The sequence below is a fragment of the Carettochelys insculpta genome, chromosome 2 (assembly GCF_033958435.1).
Source record: "Carettochelys insculpta isolate YL-2023 chromosome 2, ASM3395843v1, whole genome shotgun sequence".
Lineage (NCBI taxonomy): Eukaryota > Metazoa > Chordata > Testudines > Carettochelyidae > Carettochelys > Carettochelys insculpta.
This window is the reverse complement of record NC_134138.1, coordinates 72,945,254-72,960,480: the sequence shown is the minus strand read 5'-3', so window position 1 is coordinate 72,960,480 and position 15,227 is coordinate 72,945,254. Positions and strand designations below refer to the sequence as shown.

At 40.5% G+C, this 15,227-nt stretch overlaps 1 protein-coding gene across 5 annotated transcripts in view; it reads left to right on the top strand.

Moving 5' to 3' along the window:
• The window catches only part of FAM110B (family with sequence similarity 110 member B), a 166,476-nt gene that overhangs the window by 112,549 nt on the left and 38,700 nt on the right, over nucleotides 1–15,227 (top strand). The window contains exon 2 of one of the 5 annotated variants that reach the window (XM_074985778.1): nucleotides 8,320–8,380. The exons of the other annotated variants lie outside the window; for them this stretch is intronic. The gene's annotated coding sequence lies outside the window, so the exon portion shown is untranslated. The remainder of the gene's footprint in view (nucleotides 1–8,319; nucleotides 8,381–15,227) is intronic. 5 annotated transcript variants of the gene reach the window in all.

The window sequence follows — 15,227 nt, the reverse complement described above, 5'->3', positions numbered from 1 at the left end:
TTTGAGGATTGCCCGTGTAAACCCAGGATTGTGAGTTCAATCTTTGAGGAGGCCATTTAGGGGTCTAGTTCTAGATTTAAAAAAAAAATACTATCAGGGATGGTACTTGGTCCTGAGGAGAGGGCAGGGAACTAGACTCCATGACCTCTCAAGGTCCCTACCAGTTCTTTGAGATAGGATATGATAAGTATGTTTCCCATTAGCATTATACATTGTTAATTTCATTTCCAGTAAAATATGCCACATTGACACTAATGTATATGAGCATCTAATTTAACATGTGATGGTGAAGTCTGATTGTTGAGTATTCAGAGCTACATCTGTTTATATATCTCTGGGTTAGGGCAGCTGACGTCAGTGGGGCATAGACGGTAATTAACTGTTGTGTTGGGAAATGATTGCAATATGTAGCAGAGGGAAACAGACAAGGCAAAGGGAGTCTCAAGAAATTACAGAAAAGTAAAGTTGATTGAACAAGACTCTCCTTTGCTGACAGGTATTAAACAAATTTACCCCATGGGGGACTTGGTCTGCTGCTTGATTTATTATACAGTAAACTCTTTTTTTTAAAAAATTATTATTCAAACAACTGGACATCTCAAATAACCAGCATTCCATCCTCTGTGTGTGTGTGTGTCTGTGTGTGAGAGAGTGAGAGAGAGAGAGAGAGACCGGCAGCTCCTCCAATCTCCAGCCCAGCGCCCACCACCCAAAGCAACTTCCTTACGCGATGTGACTGTGTGTGAGCCACCCAGAGCAGCGCCCCACCTAGAATGGCTCCCAGCACGGCCATGCGCAAGCTGCCCAAAGTGGCTCCCACCGCCCTGCCCCGCCCCGTGCAGCCCATGGCTTGACAATGAACAAGCTGCCCAGAGCAGCTCACAGCACAGCCATGCGTGAGCCGTCCTGAGCGCTGCCCTGCCTAGAGTATATTGTAACCTTCCACATATCTGGCATTTTTGAATATCCAGCAACCTCCCAGGTTCAGGTCTGCAGGATAGGAAAGAGTTTTTACTGTAATAATATATTGTTAATGTATTTTGGTAAAATTACTTTATTTTTCCATTTAATTTTATGAGTGTTGCTAGATCAACAGGCCTGGAAACTGACGGCTAGTATTAGGTTACTACTTCATCAGTTCTGTCTCAAGACAAATACAGATGGCCACTAGATTGTTATATCCAGACTCCTGTGTATTCTTTGGTGTCAAGGAATCTATCCTTTAGCAATGAATTGTGGCTCAGAATCTAAACTTTGATTTAAAAAAAAAAAAAAAAAGGTTTCTAGCCTTTCTGGTGCTTTACATTTTCAGAGTGCCCTAATGGAAGTAGGAATGTAATCTGTAGTCTGGAGACTACCTGTAAAACCGCTGAGATGTTTGAACTGTCCTATTCATCTTATTGAGACGTGAACTCTGAAACAGCAAAAGTACTTTAAATGTCAAAACATGCAATGAATGTGAATGTCTCAGTATTCGCTCACCTGTCAAAAGCCAATGCTATCTGTTTATCTGCACTACAGAGTCTGGGCCAGTATAGCTACGCAGATAAAAACCTCTAGTGCAGAAGCAGTATAAACTGGCAGAAGGCATTCGTCTGCTGATGTAGCTACAAAATAACATTAGGTATGCTGACAGAAGCACTGTTGTCAAGAGGGTTGAATCTTCATCAGGACTTTTGCCAGCATAGCCATGTCAGTCATGGGGTGTGATTTTAAATCTCCCACAATGCTACCTGACATAGCTACGCTGGAAAAACTTGGCAGTAAAGACCAGGCCTATCTTAACTCCAACTGCTAGAACCTCCAGCTTTCCTTGTAACATATGGTTATATATTAAAGCAAAAATGTGTCGTATTCTTGAAAACTGAATATGTGGGTCTTCAAAATGAATTATTTGAATTCTGCAAACGAACAGACAATAATATAAAACAGAAAGTAAATGAAGCTGCAGTAGAATTTCAAGAAGGCCTTGGAATCCATGAACCCTGCCACAGAATTTGGTAACTGAATTGTGGACTGCCTGAATCTTGGTAATATAATATTTCAATATAATTTCTAAATATCATAAATGCTTGAAGAAGAATAAATAGAAAAATATACACTTTGATCCAGAGTTTGATTTCCTTCTCTTGTCATAGTCTCACAACGCTAAAAGGCAAACCAACTATACTTTTCTTTTTTAAGTCATATATTGTGACTATACTAAATTTACTTAAACAGATTGATGTGATTGTGTGGAATATCATCTGATAAAACTCCATGGACGCCTACTGCGCAATTTTTGAATGTATTGAAAAGCTGTATAGTTAGGCCTTGTATTCAAAATTACAAATGGTTGGCTCACAACAAAAGAGTTATGTATTTATTAATGGAAGGGAGTTTAGCACATTTACATGACTTTCAGGATTAGGTTGTGTGATTGTACCTTTGCCTCAGTATTTAGTTGTTGGTACAGTTCTCTGAATCTCACTTGAAAGAGTAAGCTATTTGCCTGTAAATTTGCTGCCAGTCATTCCAATTGCCAGATGTCCTTGAAATATTTAAATGCTGTTTTAAGCTTTTTTACTAAACTTTTTGGATGCAGATCCAAAAATATCTTGTTTGAAAAATAAACTTTATAAAAATGCTGTTTTAGGCTTTTTAACTAAACTTTTTTCTTGTGGATCCAAAATCTTTTTAAAAAACAAACTGTCTAAGGAGGAGAGTGAGTATTTGTTATATATCAAAAATCATAATAGTAATATGTTATAAAAGTAATATGTTATAAAAGTAGCTGAGGTGTAGAAGTTATTCTTATAGCAGCATTTATTTTCCGTTCAGGCAAACTGATTTCTTCCCTGTTCATCTTGCAACCCTAATGTACTTACACTACTCTGCATTAATTTTTCTACATTGAATCATGCTGTTCATTTTGAAAGACTGAGCCGTGGAAACTGCAACAGTATACAGTACAGGGGATACTTTGGTTTTTTAAATTATTTTTGGCTACTGCACTGTGCAGCTCTTTTGACCATTTTATCACATAGTCCCTGAATCTTTTGTGGTCCTTGCTGTGTAGCAGTCTGAGTCCAGTTTGCACGGGTGGCAAAATAGACAGAATGACCAAGGAGACTGTGGTTCCATGGGAAGGCTTTCTAGTGCTTTATGAGTTTGCACATTCTGGCCACTTCCAGGAGTAACTTGAAGCCAGGGCAGGAATGGAACCTGCCTTATCCCCTCTGTGCTGCCAACTGGGTCCTGGCTGAGGTAAGCACCAGCCTTTTAGAGCCCACTCCCCCACCCCAGCTCTGAGCCTCCTCCCACATCCAAACTCCCTCCTGGAGCCCACAGCTCAAACCGCCTCGCTCATCCCAATCCCCTGCCCGTGAACCTCCTCCTTAACTTCAGACTCCTTTGCTCCAGTTTGGAATCCCCTCCTACATTCCAAACACGTCATCTTCAGTGCTCTCCCAAGCCCACACCCTCAGCTAGAGCCTCCCTGCTCCAGCTCCCCAGCCCAGAGCCCCCTCCCATACCCTGAGTCCCTCACTTCTGGCCACGCCTCAGAGACTAAGGGAAGCCCAAGCTTCTGCATCCCCCACATGGAACCGTGTGTGACCGCAAGTGATTTTTTTTCTGTGGTTCAATGCCCCAATAGAAAAAATTCCCACCCCCAGCCCCCACCACCACCCTTGCTGTAGGGAATAGAAAAGTACTGTAGGACATAGTGGTGGTTGTACAGTAAATTCTTTCCTATTTGGCATTCCTACCATCCAGAACTCTCAAATAACTGGCATTTTAACCATAAATAAAGTTTAGTTACGTTTTCCATAAGTACAGTGAAAGTAAATACAAATAAATATAGCAAATACAGTGTAAGTTTGAAGTATACAATACTACTGTTGTTTGGAAGTAAAGTACCCTGCATACATTTCTGTTTGTTTCTCAATATATGTAATCTTTAGTTTCTTTAGTGTTATGCATTGCTATGTATACCTCTCTGTTATCCAGAATATTTGAATACCCGGCAACCTGCCAGTCCCAGAGCTACTGAATATGAAAGTGTTTAATGATATTCTTGTTGGATATTCTGCCTACATAAGTTTTCCCAGCAAGAATTTGTTCTTGCACTATTTAGTTGTAAGATTAAGGTCTAAGTTTGTGAAGCAATTTAAAATCCTTCAGGATGAAAAGAACTATATAAACGAATAGCTAATACAAAGTCGTACTAGAAAGTGTCATATATGGTCATGTTACTCAACAGTAATGTTGCTGTGATTCAATTAATCTGCTTCTGAAAATAATAATTTATGCATGCTTCAAAGGCAAGCACTGTACATAGTCAGTACCAATGAAGTATATTGTATATGTTTTAGGCTCTTGAATGGTTTTTATAATTTAGTAAATATTTAATGTGGTGTTTGCGCTGTGTCTGGGGGGCCAGTTGAGTTAACCCCATCAACTACTTTTTCACTTCTTCTTCTTCTTCTTCTTCTTCATCTTTATTGAAATGAAGACTTTATTGTATTTAAAGCAAATTATTGCTGGTTAGGCATCTGTGCATATTCAGTTATTGATTAAGTAGTAAGGACTATGTCCGTATGTCTCATTCACATTAGTGAGCATTTGCTCAGATGATTAGCCCAATTGTTTCAAATATCTATGTACAGGTTACTTTGGCAGCTGAAATACTGTGTAGCTTGACAACCTTGGGGACAAAAATGCTCTGTGTACGGAATGGACACCAGTTGTACCATCCTGTCTGCACCCCATGTGTGCTTCAGTGCGAAATTAAGGCCCAGCTATGAAGCAAAGAACAACTTTTAATAGAGACAAGCCACATCTGCTGCAGGCTCAGCAGATCCCTTCCTGCTCACGTGTGTGTGTTTATCTGCAGATGACTCCCAGTCTAAATGTCATTCACAGAAAGTTCAGGTCACACAGGCTGTGAATCCAGCCAATGAATGTAGACTGCATTAATTTTAATAACTGACCACTGGCTGTCAGACACAACAACCACTTCTAAAGGTACCTATGTCAATTAAATTATTAGCCTCTTTGCTGAAATTTTCTTCCACTATCAGCTATAGTGATGTCTTCTATGTGGACATCTGCCTCTCTCAACTGGACTGAGAGTCTCACCTCATATTGTATCAAACCCAACAAGCAGACATTAGGGTGCTGCAACGGACAGTCACAAATAATCCAGACTACATTTGAGCCAGTGACCAAGATGCAAAACATTCCATAGCCCATAATAAATCTAACCCTTCTGAGATGCAAACTGTTTTGGTTCTGCTGTTGCTGATGTAAGAAAAATGCTTTTGTGGAGGATTGCAATTCTGCCAGCTTAATCTAAAGTTGTTTTTGATTTGGAGTCTGCAACACACAATGAAAGGAAATAAGGGGGAGAGAAAGAAGCAACACAAAAAGAAGGTATTGCTGACCATCCTTGATATGTTACCTAATTTCTACAACAAATAAATTGGTCATCAAAATAAGTAGGAAACTACAATAATTTACCATTTGCAGTATAGTTCATTGTCACTGTTTGTTCCTTCTGAGAGCTAGCATGGAGAACACTATGAACACTATATATATATATATAGAGAGAGAGAGAGAGAGAATAACACCAGTTTATACAAGCAGCTCACTGGCTTTTGTTAGGTTGGACTGGAAGCTTCACCAAATGAAATTAATGGGGAGCAGGTTTAAAACTAACAAAAGGAAGTTTTTCTTCACAAAGGCTACGTCTGCACTAGCACACTACGTCAAAGTAGCCTATTTCGAGGTAAGAACATCGAAATAGGCTAGTTCGATGCGTATCATCTACACATCCTCCAGGGCTGGTGCCGTCGACATTCAATGTCAAAGGAGTGACAGGGAACATCGAAAGGAGCTGCCCCAGAAGGAAATGTGGAGTGTCCACACACACAAGCACTCCCTGTCAAAATAAGGGGGCAGCAAAGCCTGTGGATGGGGTTACAGGCTGGACTAGCCCTTCTGGGGCAAGAGCAAGCAGCTGCCTTAAAGGGCCCCTCCCAGACACACACAGCCTGCACAGCACGAGGTCCACAGAGCCAACAACTGGTTGCAGACCCTGTGCACACAGCATGGACCCCCAGCTGCAGGTGCGCTAAGGGCTGCAGCAGGCGGTGACCACAGAACCCTTCAGGGGCTGGACAGAGCATCTCTCAACCCCTCAGCTGATGGCCGCCATGGAGGACACTGCTATTTCGATGTAGTGGGACACGGATCGTCTACACACACCCTACTTCGACATTGAACGTCGAAGTAGGGTGCTGTTCCCATCTTCGGATGGGAATAGCGATTTCGACGTCTCGCTGCCTAACATGTAGATGCGACGGGTGCTATTTCGATGTTGTGTCGGTTACTTTGAAGTACCAGGCTAGTGTAGATGCACCCATAGTGCATAGTAAGCCTGTAGAACTTGCCTAGGGATATTGTGAAGACCAGGGCTTTAACAGGGTTCAAAAAAGAACTAAATGAATTCTTGGAGGTTAGGTCCATCAGTGGCTATCAGCCAGATACGTAGGAATGATATCCCTAGAAATGAATGACAGGACAGGGATCACTCAGCAACCACTTCTTCTGTTCACTCCTTCTGGAGCATCTGGCATTGGTCGCTGTCAGAAGACAGGATACTGGACTAAACAGACCCTTGGTCTGACACAGTATGGCTGTTATGTTCTCAGTATTTCCTCTGTCCTGATGGCACATCAGTGACAACTCACAAAGATGCTCATCTCCAAAACTTTGTGGACAGTTTTTTCAAAGCCTGCAGGCTTACCAGAAGTCAGAAAAGCATTAACCTACTGTGCCAACAAGTTGAGGAAACAACCTCTGTAAAATTCAACAACTATGAATTTGAAGTGGTGGTTCACATACCCCTAAAGAGCCCCTTTGGGGCGTGAAACTTTGGGCTGGGGGAATGCTGGGGGAGAGGAGTGGGTAGCCAGTCCCTTTGCTTGTCTGGTGACTGTCTCTCTTCTGTATAGTTTTATCAGACACAGTCCCATTCCAGTCACATCACATTTTCCTGGCACAAGCAAATGCTTACCTTGCTTTAAGTTATGATAAGATAGAGCCATGTACCAAGTTTGGTGCTACTAGCTCTTACTGTTTAGGAGGAGTTCTTGAGCAAACAGACAGAGAGAGACAGGCAGACTCATAGGCAAACCCTCTCAAATATATAGTAAAGTATTCAATAATTTTGCTCTTTAGTGACCCATTGTTCCTCATAGAATCATAGAATACTAGGACTGGAAGGGACCTTGAGACCTCATTGACTTTGTAAATATTTTTGGTATATAACCTACCACTTACTGATTCTTTCCTTTTCGCTTCCATAATTTGAGTTTACCGCATCCACTTATGTGATCAATCTCATGGGGTAACCATGTTAGTCTGTAGCTTCACATGTAACAAGCAGTCCTGTGGCACCTTAATAGCCAACAAACTTATTAGATCATGAGCTTTTGTGGGTAAGACCTCCTTATACAGAATGATGTTGCAGTTGGAATTCACATTTTTCTGTAGAGAGAGAGATGGCAGTGGTGAGGGGGATTTCTTGGAGTTGGACTAATGGCAAAAGCATAAGTATAGAAAGCGACTGAGATTCCCAGGCTCTCTTGCCAAATGTTAACTTTGCCTTGCCTGGAAAAATTTCTGTAACGCTTGTAATCTTGACCGTTAGTCTTCCCCTTCTGTTCTTGATGGTAAATGCGAGTGAAGAGAAGTACTGTTTTAGAGCAACTAGGAGGATAAACAATGTGGGCAAAAGATGATTAAGAACTTTTGCAGAATTCTTTCATTCTCTCGTGGTATGTAATTCTCTAACAAATGTAGAGATGCCTTCGTCCCCAGTGAAGTGGATGAAATCTATGTGCATATTTCACAGCAAAATTAGGCCCTTAGCTCCATAAGTCCCATGAGAATGTATGGATTTTGTTAAGCTACTTTTTGTTTTTTGTAGGAATGTATTACTACACCTGTGAATTTACCTGATTCAGCCAATACATAATCACTGGCATAGATATTTCTCGTATTGCCTTTGTAATTCACTTCAGGATATCAAGTGGAGAATATATATAAAATTGTAGTTGATATATTTTATTTTTACTAAAATATAAAGACTGTTTCTGAGTTTGTTGAGAAGGCTATATCAAACAATGGACCATCTTAGGAGTGGATAGGAACACTGTAATTAAGAGAATAAAAATACCAATTGAAGAGAAACTGTGAAGAAGGAAGAAAAAAAAAGTCTCTCAGCCAGCCATTGAATTTGCTTTTTTATAATTATCTGATTTTATTTGACAGAATGGTCTTACACAGAGGTGTTGTGGCCATGTTGGTCGAGGATATTTTACAGACAAGATGGGTAAGATAATATCTTTTATTGCACCAACTTTTGTTGGAGAGAGAGATAAGCTTCTGAGTTACCTAGAACTCTTCCTCTGGTCTGGGAAAAGTTACACTAATGACAGCTAAATACAGGGTAGAATGGATTGTTCAACATAATTCATTTTCACATATTCTAAGAGAATTCATGATGAAGTGGCACATTAACACTACTGTAGGGTTAGGACAAAAGGTATGGGGAGTTAGTAAGTTAAAGATTATTGTAATATGCCATAAATCTGTCTTTATTAAAACCATGATTTTTAGCTTACAGTATAGCAAAATTATGAATTTAAGTTCCCCATATCATCTTTTGAAAGTGCTGTACAGGTTTGCTTTGAGGATGATGACGGATAGGTCAGATATAGAGTGACTGCTTTGTGAAAATTGTTCACCCACAAGTGATATGTCATTTTTTTTCTATTATCCTTTTCTGTGTAAGCTCATTCAAGAAAGTAGAAATTTTCTGGTTTCACCCACATAGTTGTTTATTGAGGCATTCAGTGCCCTGGAAGAGGAATGCATATGTTGTGATAGGCATGTGTGAGACTGCCTGGATCTTGAAAGGTTTATTTCCGGGGGTTGGGGTGTTGATTATTCTAGTACTCGGTATTTGCTCTAAGCTTTCCCATCCAGTACGGCTTTTTACCATCTGTGTGTGGAATACATTTTTAATGTGTACTAAGGCACGTGCAAATGTGCATCAGTCATAGGAACTCAAAACCTAGCTGTGGCCGCTCTGCTAATCAGCTGAGCATCATCTGAATTTTTCTTGAGCAGCCATACAAGCGCACAGCTTATAAGTAGTAGTGTTTTCAGGTTTGCTTCTGTTGTTCTGGCAGGTTCTGGTCTTGCTTTGAGTTGGTGTGTTCTAGTCTGTGGGAAGCTTGCTTCTGATGAAGAACTTGTAGAGGATGGGGGAGTTCAGGAAATATTTCTTTTGGGATGTGGTCTCCAATATTTGTATCTGTTTCACCATATCCATGCCTGCCTGGGGTTGTAGGTGATAATTAGGGTGTGTGGCCAGAGGTGGTTTTATTTCTGTTTTGATTGAAGCTCATTTTTTCCGGGTATTTGAATGACCCATTCTATGATGTGAGCCACTGCTGTGGTAGATATTCTTGCTTGATGAAGAAAGTTGTGCTAAGAAGTATTTATTTCCTGGACTTTCTCCTCAGAGCATATTCTGTTGTATTGGAGTACCTGGCTGTAGATAACAGATTTCTTGGTGTGTTTGGTGTGGTTACTTATTGTATGAAGGTAAATGTAGCAATCCATGGGTTGTTTTCATATAGTTGTCTGTGGGGTTACATTGTTGAAGTTGATTGTGCTGGTCACGCAGATCATGCTAATATGGGAGTGTTCTACAGAGAGTTTGACGGATGGGTCATGGTTGTTGAAGTTGTGGTGAAAATCTAGGGTGAAAATGTCATCCATGGATTTTGAGGTGCATTTGATCAGAAAGTCTTCATAAGGAGGTTGTCGTATTGTGGAGACACCGTCCTACCATGGCTTTTCCCAAGGGTTTGGAGAAAGTGGGTGGTGGTGAATGTAAATTTATTTTGGGTGAGGGTGAAGTGGATGTGTTTGGGGTGAATATCTCAGAATTGTTCATCATCTTGTAAATATTTGAGGCAGGCAGTTCTGTCATCATTGTTATGGAGGTTGATGTACAGGGAACTGACATTCTTGGTGACAAATATAGTGTTCTGAAAGAGGTTGTTAATGTTGTGGAGCTTGTGAGGAAGTTGATTGAGTTCTTAAGGAAGCTGGCCCTTTGGTGTTAAGTGATTTGAGGATGGTTTATGCAGGTCCCATTATTTTTTCAGCAAGACTGATGGCCAGATATCGTGGGTCTGATTGAATCCCCATGTTTGTGTACGTAGAGAAGCATGTCCCAGGTCCCTGGGGTGTGTTTGTAGGAGATGAGTTTGTAGAGTTTCTCTTTGTTTGGAAAAGGATTTGATTTGAAAAATTGACTTGTTTATAAGTCTTCTAAATGCCTCTACATTTGAAAATATAAAATTTAAATATTTGAATTGTTACAAATTACCATGTGTAGTTGCGACAGTTTGCTGTTGGCTCTTACCTTCAGCCACAGCTCACTGCAGCCCAAACCATTCTTTTCCAGCTTTTGAGAAAACTTCACAAGTCATTTGTGTATTAGCCAGTTAGTGCCATTTTAACTGTGCAGCAGCAACCATGCCAAACTCTTTCACTTCATAGGAAACGGCTATTGTGAAAATTGCTCTCCAACTAAAAGGTTATGGCTAAATATAGCAACAAAGCATGTTCCAGTGGGAATGGATTCAGTCTGGTAGTTCACCAAAGCATAAAGTTTTTGTACTTAGTATTGTAGTAGCTCTTCATGATCTGTACCTAAGGTTGTTTCAGATTCTTTTATAAATCTAATTTTACAGGGCTTTAAAATGTCACAGACTTCAAAATATTATGCTAAGATTTTGTGAAACAAGAAATTGGAGATTTTGAATATTGAACGTGTTTCCTTCTTCAGACATTTTATGCTCTGAAAGACTTTTTCTATACAATTAAATAACACAATGCACCATAACATGGAGGCCACATGTTGCCCACCACTGACTTAGGAGGTGATACAATCAAAGCAGATAGAAAAGCCTTGCTCAAAAATGAGAAAACAACTGAAGAGTTGCTTAAAGCAGATGACAAAGAAACAGTCCTGTAGACTGTCTTTGAGGGGTTTTTGATAGAATATTGAATGAAGAGAAGAACCTAACCCAGTAGAAGAGAAGCCTTACAGTAAAATTGGCAAAGAACTGCAAGTCCCTTACCAAATGTAACAACTAGAGGGGAATCATATTGCAGTCAGTGCCTGGGGAAGTCATTTGCACCATCATTCTGGAGCATATCAAGAAACTAACAGACCTTCAGTGCAAAGTAGAACAAGCAGATTTTATAGTACTGAAGTCATGTGCAGATCATATTCGTGTTCAGATGTGTTATGGAACAAAACGTGGAGTGGCAAGCACCTTCTGTGATAAAATTTATAGACTTCCAGAAGGCTTTTGACAAGGTGTACAGTCTCTGGACTACTGTGGAATACTAGCAAAAATTATTAAAATAATTAAAGATCTATATTATAATGCCAAATGTCTAGCTGGTGATAACATAAGCCAATAGTTTACAGTGACAACTGGAGTAAGGCAAGGGCTTATTATATCTCCATTGTTGTTTGCAGTGGTCCTAAGGAAATTAATCGCAAAAGGCATCCAAGGAACTGTATGGACAAATGACAAAGCACAATTGGGTTCCCTCAGTTTTCTGACGATGTCTTGCTTGCTTCAAGGCATCTCTTAATTAAAAAAAAAAGAAGACCCAGGTTTTGGCAAATACAGCAAAACATGCTGTTTTTTCATCATCAAGGGGAAGACAAAATACCAAACATAAAATATCCTTGTCTCCCTCCCACCCCCCAAAAAATAAAATCACTATTAGAGGAGACAAAGAAGCACTAGTAGAAATAAGCCACTGTACCTGTCTAGGTAATGAAATCTGCAATGATGGCTATCTTTTGTAAGATGTACACAATGAATATTAAAGCAGCAAACAAATTTCAAAAACTTGAAAACATTTGGAAAACTAGCATGAATGACACAGATACAAAAATCTTAATTTTTAACACCAGCCTCATGTCTTGCCTCCTTAATGGAGTAGAGTACTGAAAATCTATAACCGATACCGGTAAGAAGAGCATATCACTCTAAAGTAAATGCCTTCAGAGTCCATTGCAAAGAGTTTGTTACACATCCAATTTTCTGAGTAGAGCAAACCAATCTAAAACATTGCTATGTCTACACTAGCCCAAAACTTCGAAATGGCCATGCGAATGGCCGTTTCGAAGTTTACTAATGAAGCACTGAAGTACATATTCAGCGCCTCATTAGAATGCTGGCAGCCACAGCACTTCGAAATTGACGCGGCTCACTGCTGCGCAGCTCGTCCAGATGGGGCTCCTTTTCAAAAGGACCCTGGCAACTTCGAAATCCCCTTATTCCGATCTGCTGTTAGGAATAAGGAGATTTCGAAGTAGGCAGGGTCCTTTTGAAAAGGAGCCCCATCTGGATGAGCTGCGCAGCGGCAAGCCACGTCAGTTTCGAAGTGCCGCAGCTGCTGGCATTCTAATGAGGCACTGAATATGTATTTCAGCGCTTCATTAGTAAACTTTGAAATGGCCATTTGCATGACCATTTCGCAGTTTTGGGCTAGTGTAGACACAGCCTGGGTGTGATAAGATGATGATCCTACTTAGGACATACTTAAAGAATGTCACCAACATGACTTCCATACCAAATGGTAATACGGACACCACCTAGAAAGAAAAGAAGATGATTCAGAGAAACATTTTACAAAACAATACAGAAAGAAGCCAAATCCATAAACTTGACAGAAGTCTGAATGTTCTAGCACAAAGGAGAAATAAATGACAGAAAATGGTGAATGCAGGAGGATAATGAAAAATTACACACACAGGGTTAGGATTTTCTGGTGATTAATTCAATGGCTTATGGTTCTGCTATCCCTAGAGACAAGCTCATGGCACATGTACAAGTTGCAGCTAGTTGCCTTGATGTGCAAGTAGAGATCTCAGTGGCCATTACTGGTAACTGCACATGAAGATTTGACTTAAACTCCTGTACTCCAGGTGAAGCACAGGTCATCTACAAGTCTCCTTCACTTCACTCTGTCTCGGGACAAAACTTCAAGCTGACACCAGGAGTACCCCAGTTATTGTCCTTCAGTCTCAGTAGATCTCCATGTTATCTGAGGTCTTCCTCTTTTGCACTTTCCTTGTGGGTTCCATTTGAGAGTTTGACGGACAAACCATAGGATGAAGGTTTTCTGTGTGTGTGGTGTAGCCATCCCCACTTTCTTCTCTTGAAAAAGATTGTGATCATGAAAAGATCATGAAGATTAGAACCACACAATTTGTGTGTCCAACACTCCACTCTAACATTCTCCCATATATTTGCCATGCTAGCTGTATTGTTACATGTTCTATGTGGTTGGCCCCTGAGAGTGTTAACAGTGCATTGGTGACAACTGTCTGCAGTCTCTGTGTAGAAAAATATTTTAAACCGTCTTTTGTCTGTCCGAGTTCTGGGGCTAGGCCAAGGTCTCAGGTTAGTTTTTCCTGCCAAAATAACTACCTCAGCTCACAGGGCTGGAGTAATTAAGTACACAGGGTAGCTCTCTTCCACTGGCATAGAACATCAGTACTAGTACCACTATGATGACACCGCTTCATTGTTATAGCTACACCAGGGAGAGGTCTGCCATGTAGCCATAGCCTCAGATTCCAAGGCTGTGCATCTGTCATAATGTTTATCAGATGTTGAAGTGGAGAAATGTTGCACTTAGTCGTTCAGCGTGGCAGTTACATGTTCACTTTAGACACAGTTATAAATGTCTATGTGAGGCTCAAGGCAAGGCAGTCAAGTCTCCACTAATGCAGTTGTTTGATGCTTTCCAGAACTTGTTATGGAGTAGTCAGCTGCTTTGGAAGAATGAGAAGAGAGATTAGAAAAGGCATTGGCTACGCATATGATAAAAGACAAACATAATAGATTCAAGGGTAAAGGAAGCTTCGCAATTCAGCTGTAGTGTGTGGCATGCATAACCTCTTTAAAAACTGCTACCTTTCCGTAGAAATGTTAGCATTTTTTCAGACAGTGACATTCATACTCATACCTCAAGTTGCTGGAATCTTTTTCTTCCAGAAGGATTTGGTTTCAGAGAGCAAAGTAGTATGTTTTTGACGTGGCACAACCACTGTGCGAGAAACTGCACATTATGTGACCCTTATTTGTACTGCAGCAGAATGTACAAATTGTATTGGAGTTGCTTGGGTATACAAGACAACTGCCAATAGTCAAGCAAAGGGAAAACTAGTATGGGATGCAAACAACTGTTGGCACCAATGGTTTTTAGACGTATGGCCTATGAAGAATTGTCTTACATTACTGACTGCTGCTCCTTGTTTTCAGCTCCTGAATTGACATGAAATCTACTAAAAATTCACTGGATGCTTATATTTTACCATGTGAATAATTACTTTAATGTTCCACAAGTAAGTTATTTGATCACAGATAGAAGAAGGGACCAGTATCTCATGTTTTTAGATGTTGTCCACATTGTGTTAATGTATGGAATCCTCTGGCCTACACCATTCCTACCAACTAAATAGGAATATCCCGTTTCTTTCTCACAACTTTTCCTTTGTTTGAGAAGAATCATGGAATACTAGAACTGGAAGGAACCCTGAGAGGTCATCGAGCCTATTCCCCTGCATTCATGCCAGAGTCAGGCCCCATCTAGAACATACCTGACAGATCTAACCTGCTTTTAAATAGCTCCAATGATGGTGATTCCATAACCTTCCTAGACAATTTATTCCCGTGCTTACCCCCCTATGACAGTTAGGAAGTGTTTCCTAATGTCCAGCCTAAACCTTCCTTCATTATATGCCCCTTGCTTCTTGTTTTCTCCTCAGAGATTAAGGAAAATATTTTTTCTCCCTCCTTGTAACAGCCTTTTAGGTATTTGAAAGCTGTTGTTATGTCTCCTCACAGTCTTCCTTTTCCATCCTAAACAAACCTAATTCTTTCAGTCATCCCTATGACTGGGTACCTTCTCCCCGCACTGGGCATGCGAGGATTAACTCTGCACTAAGGGCTGAAAAAACTATGCCCCTTCTGCTCTACTGGGCATGCTCCAAATATGGAGCTAATATAAAAGGGAGCAACTTAACTCAGTCTGGGCAGGCCACCAGAGGGGAAGGACTTGCTGGA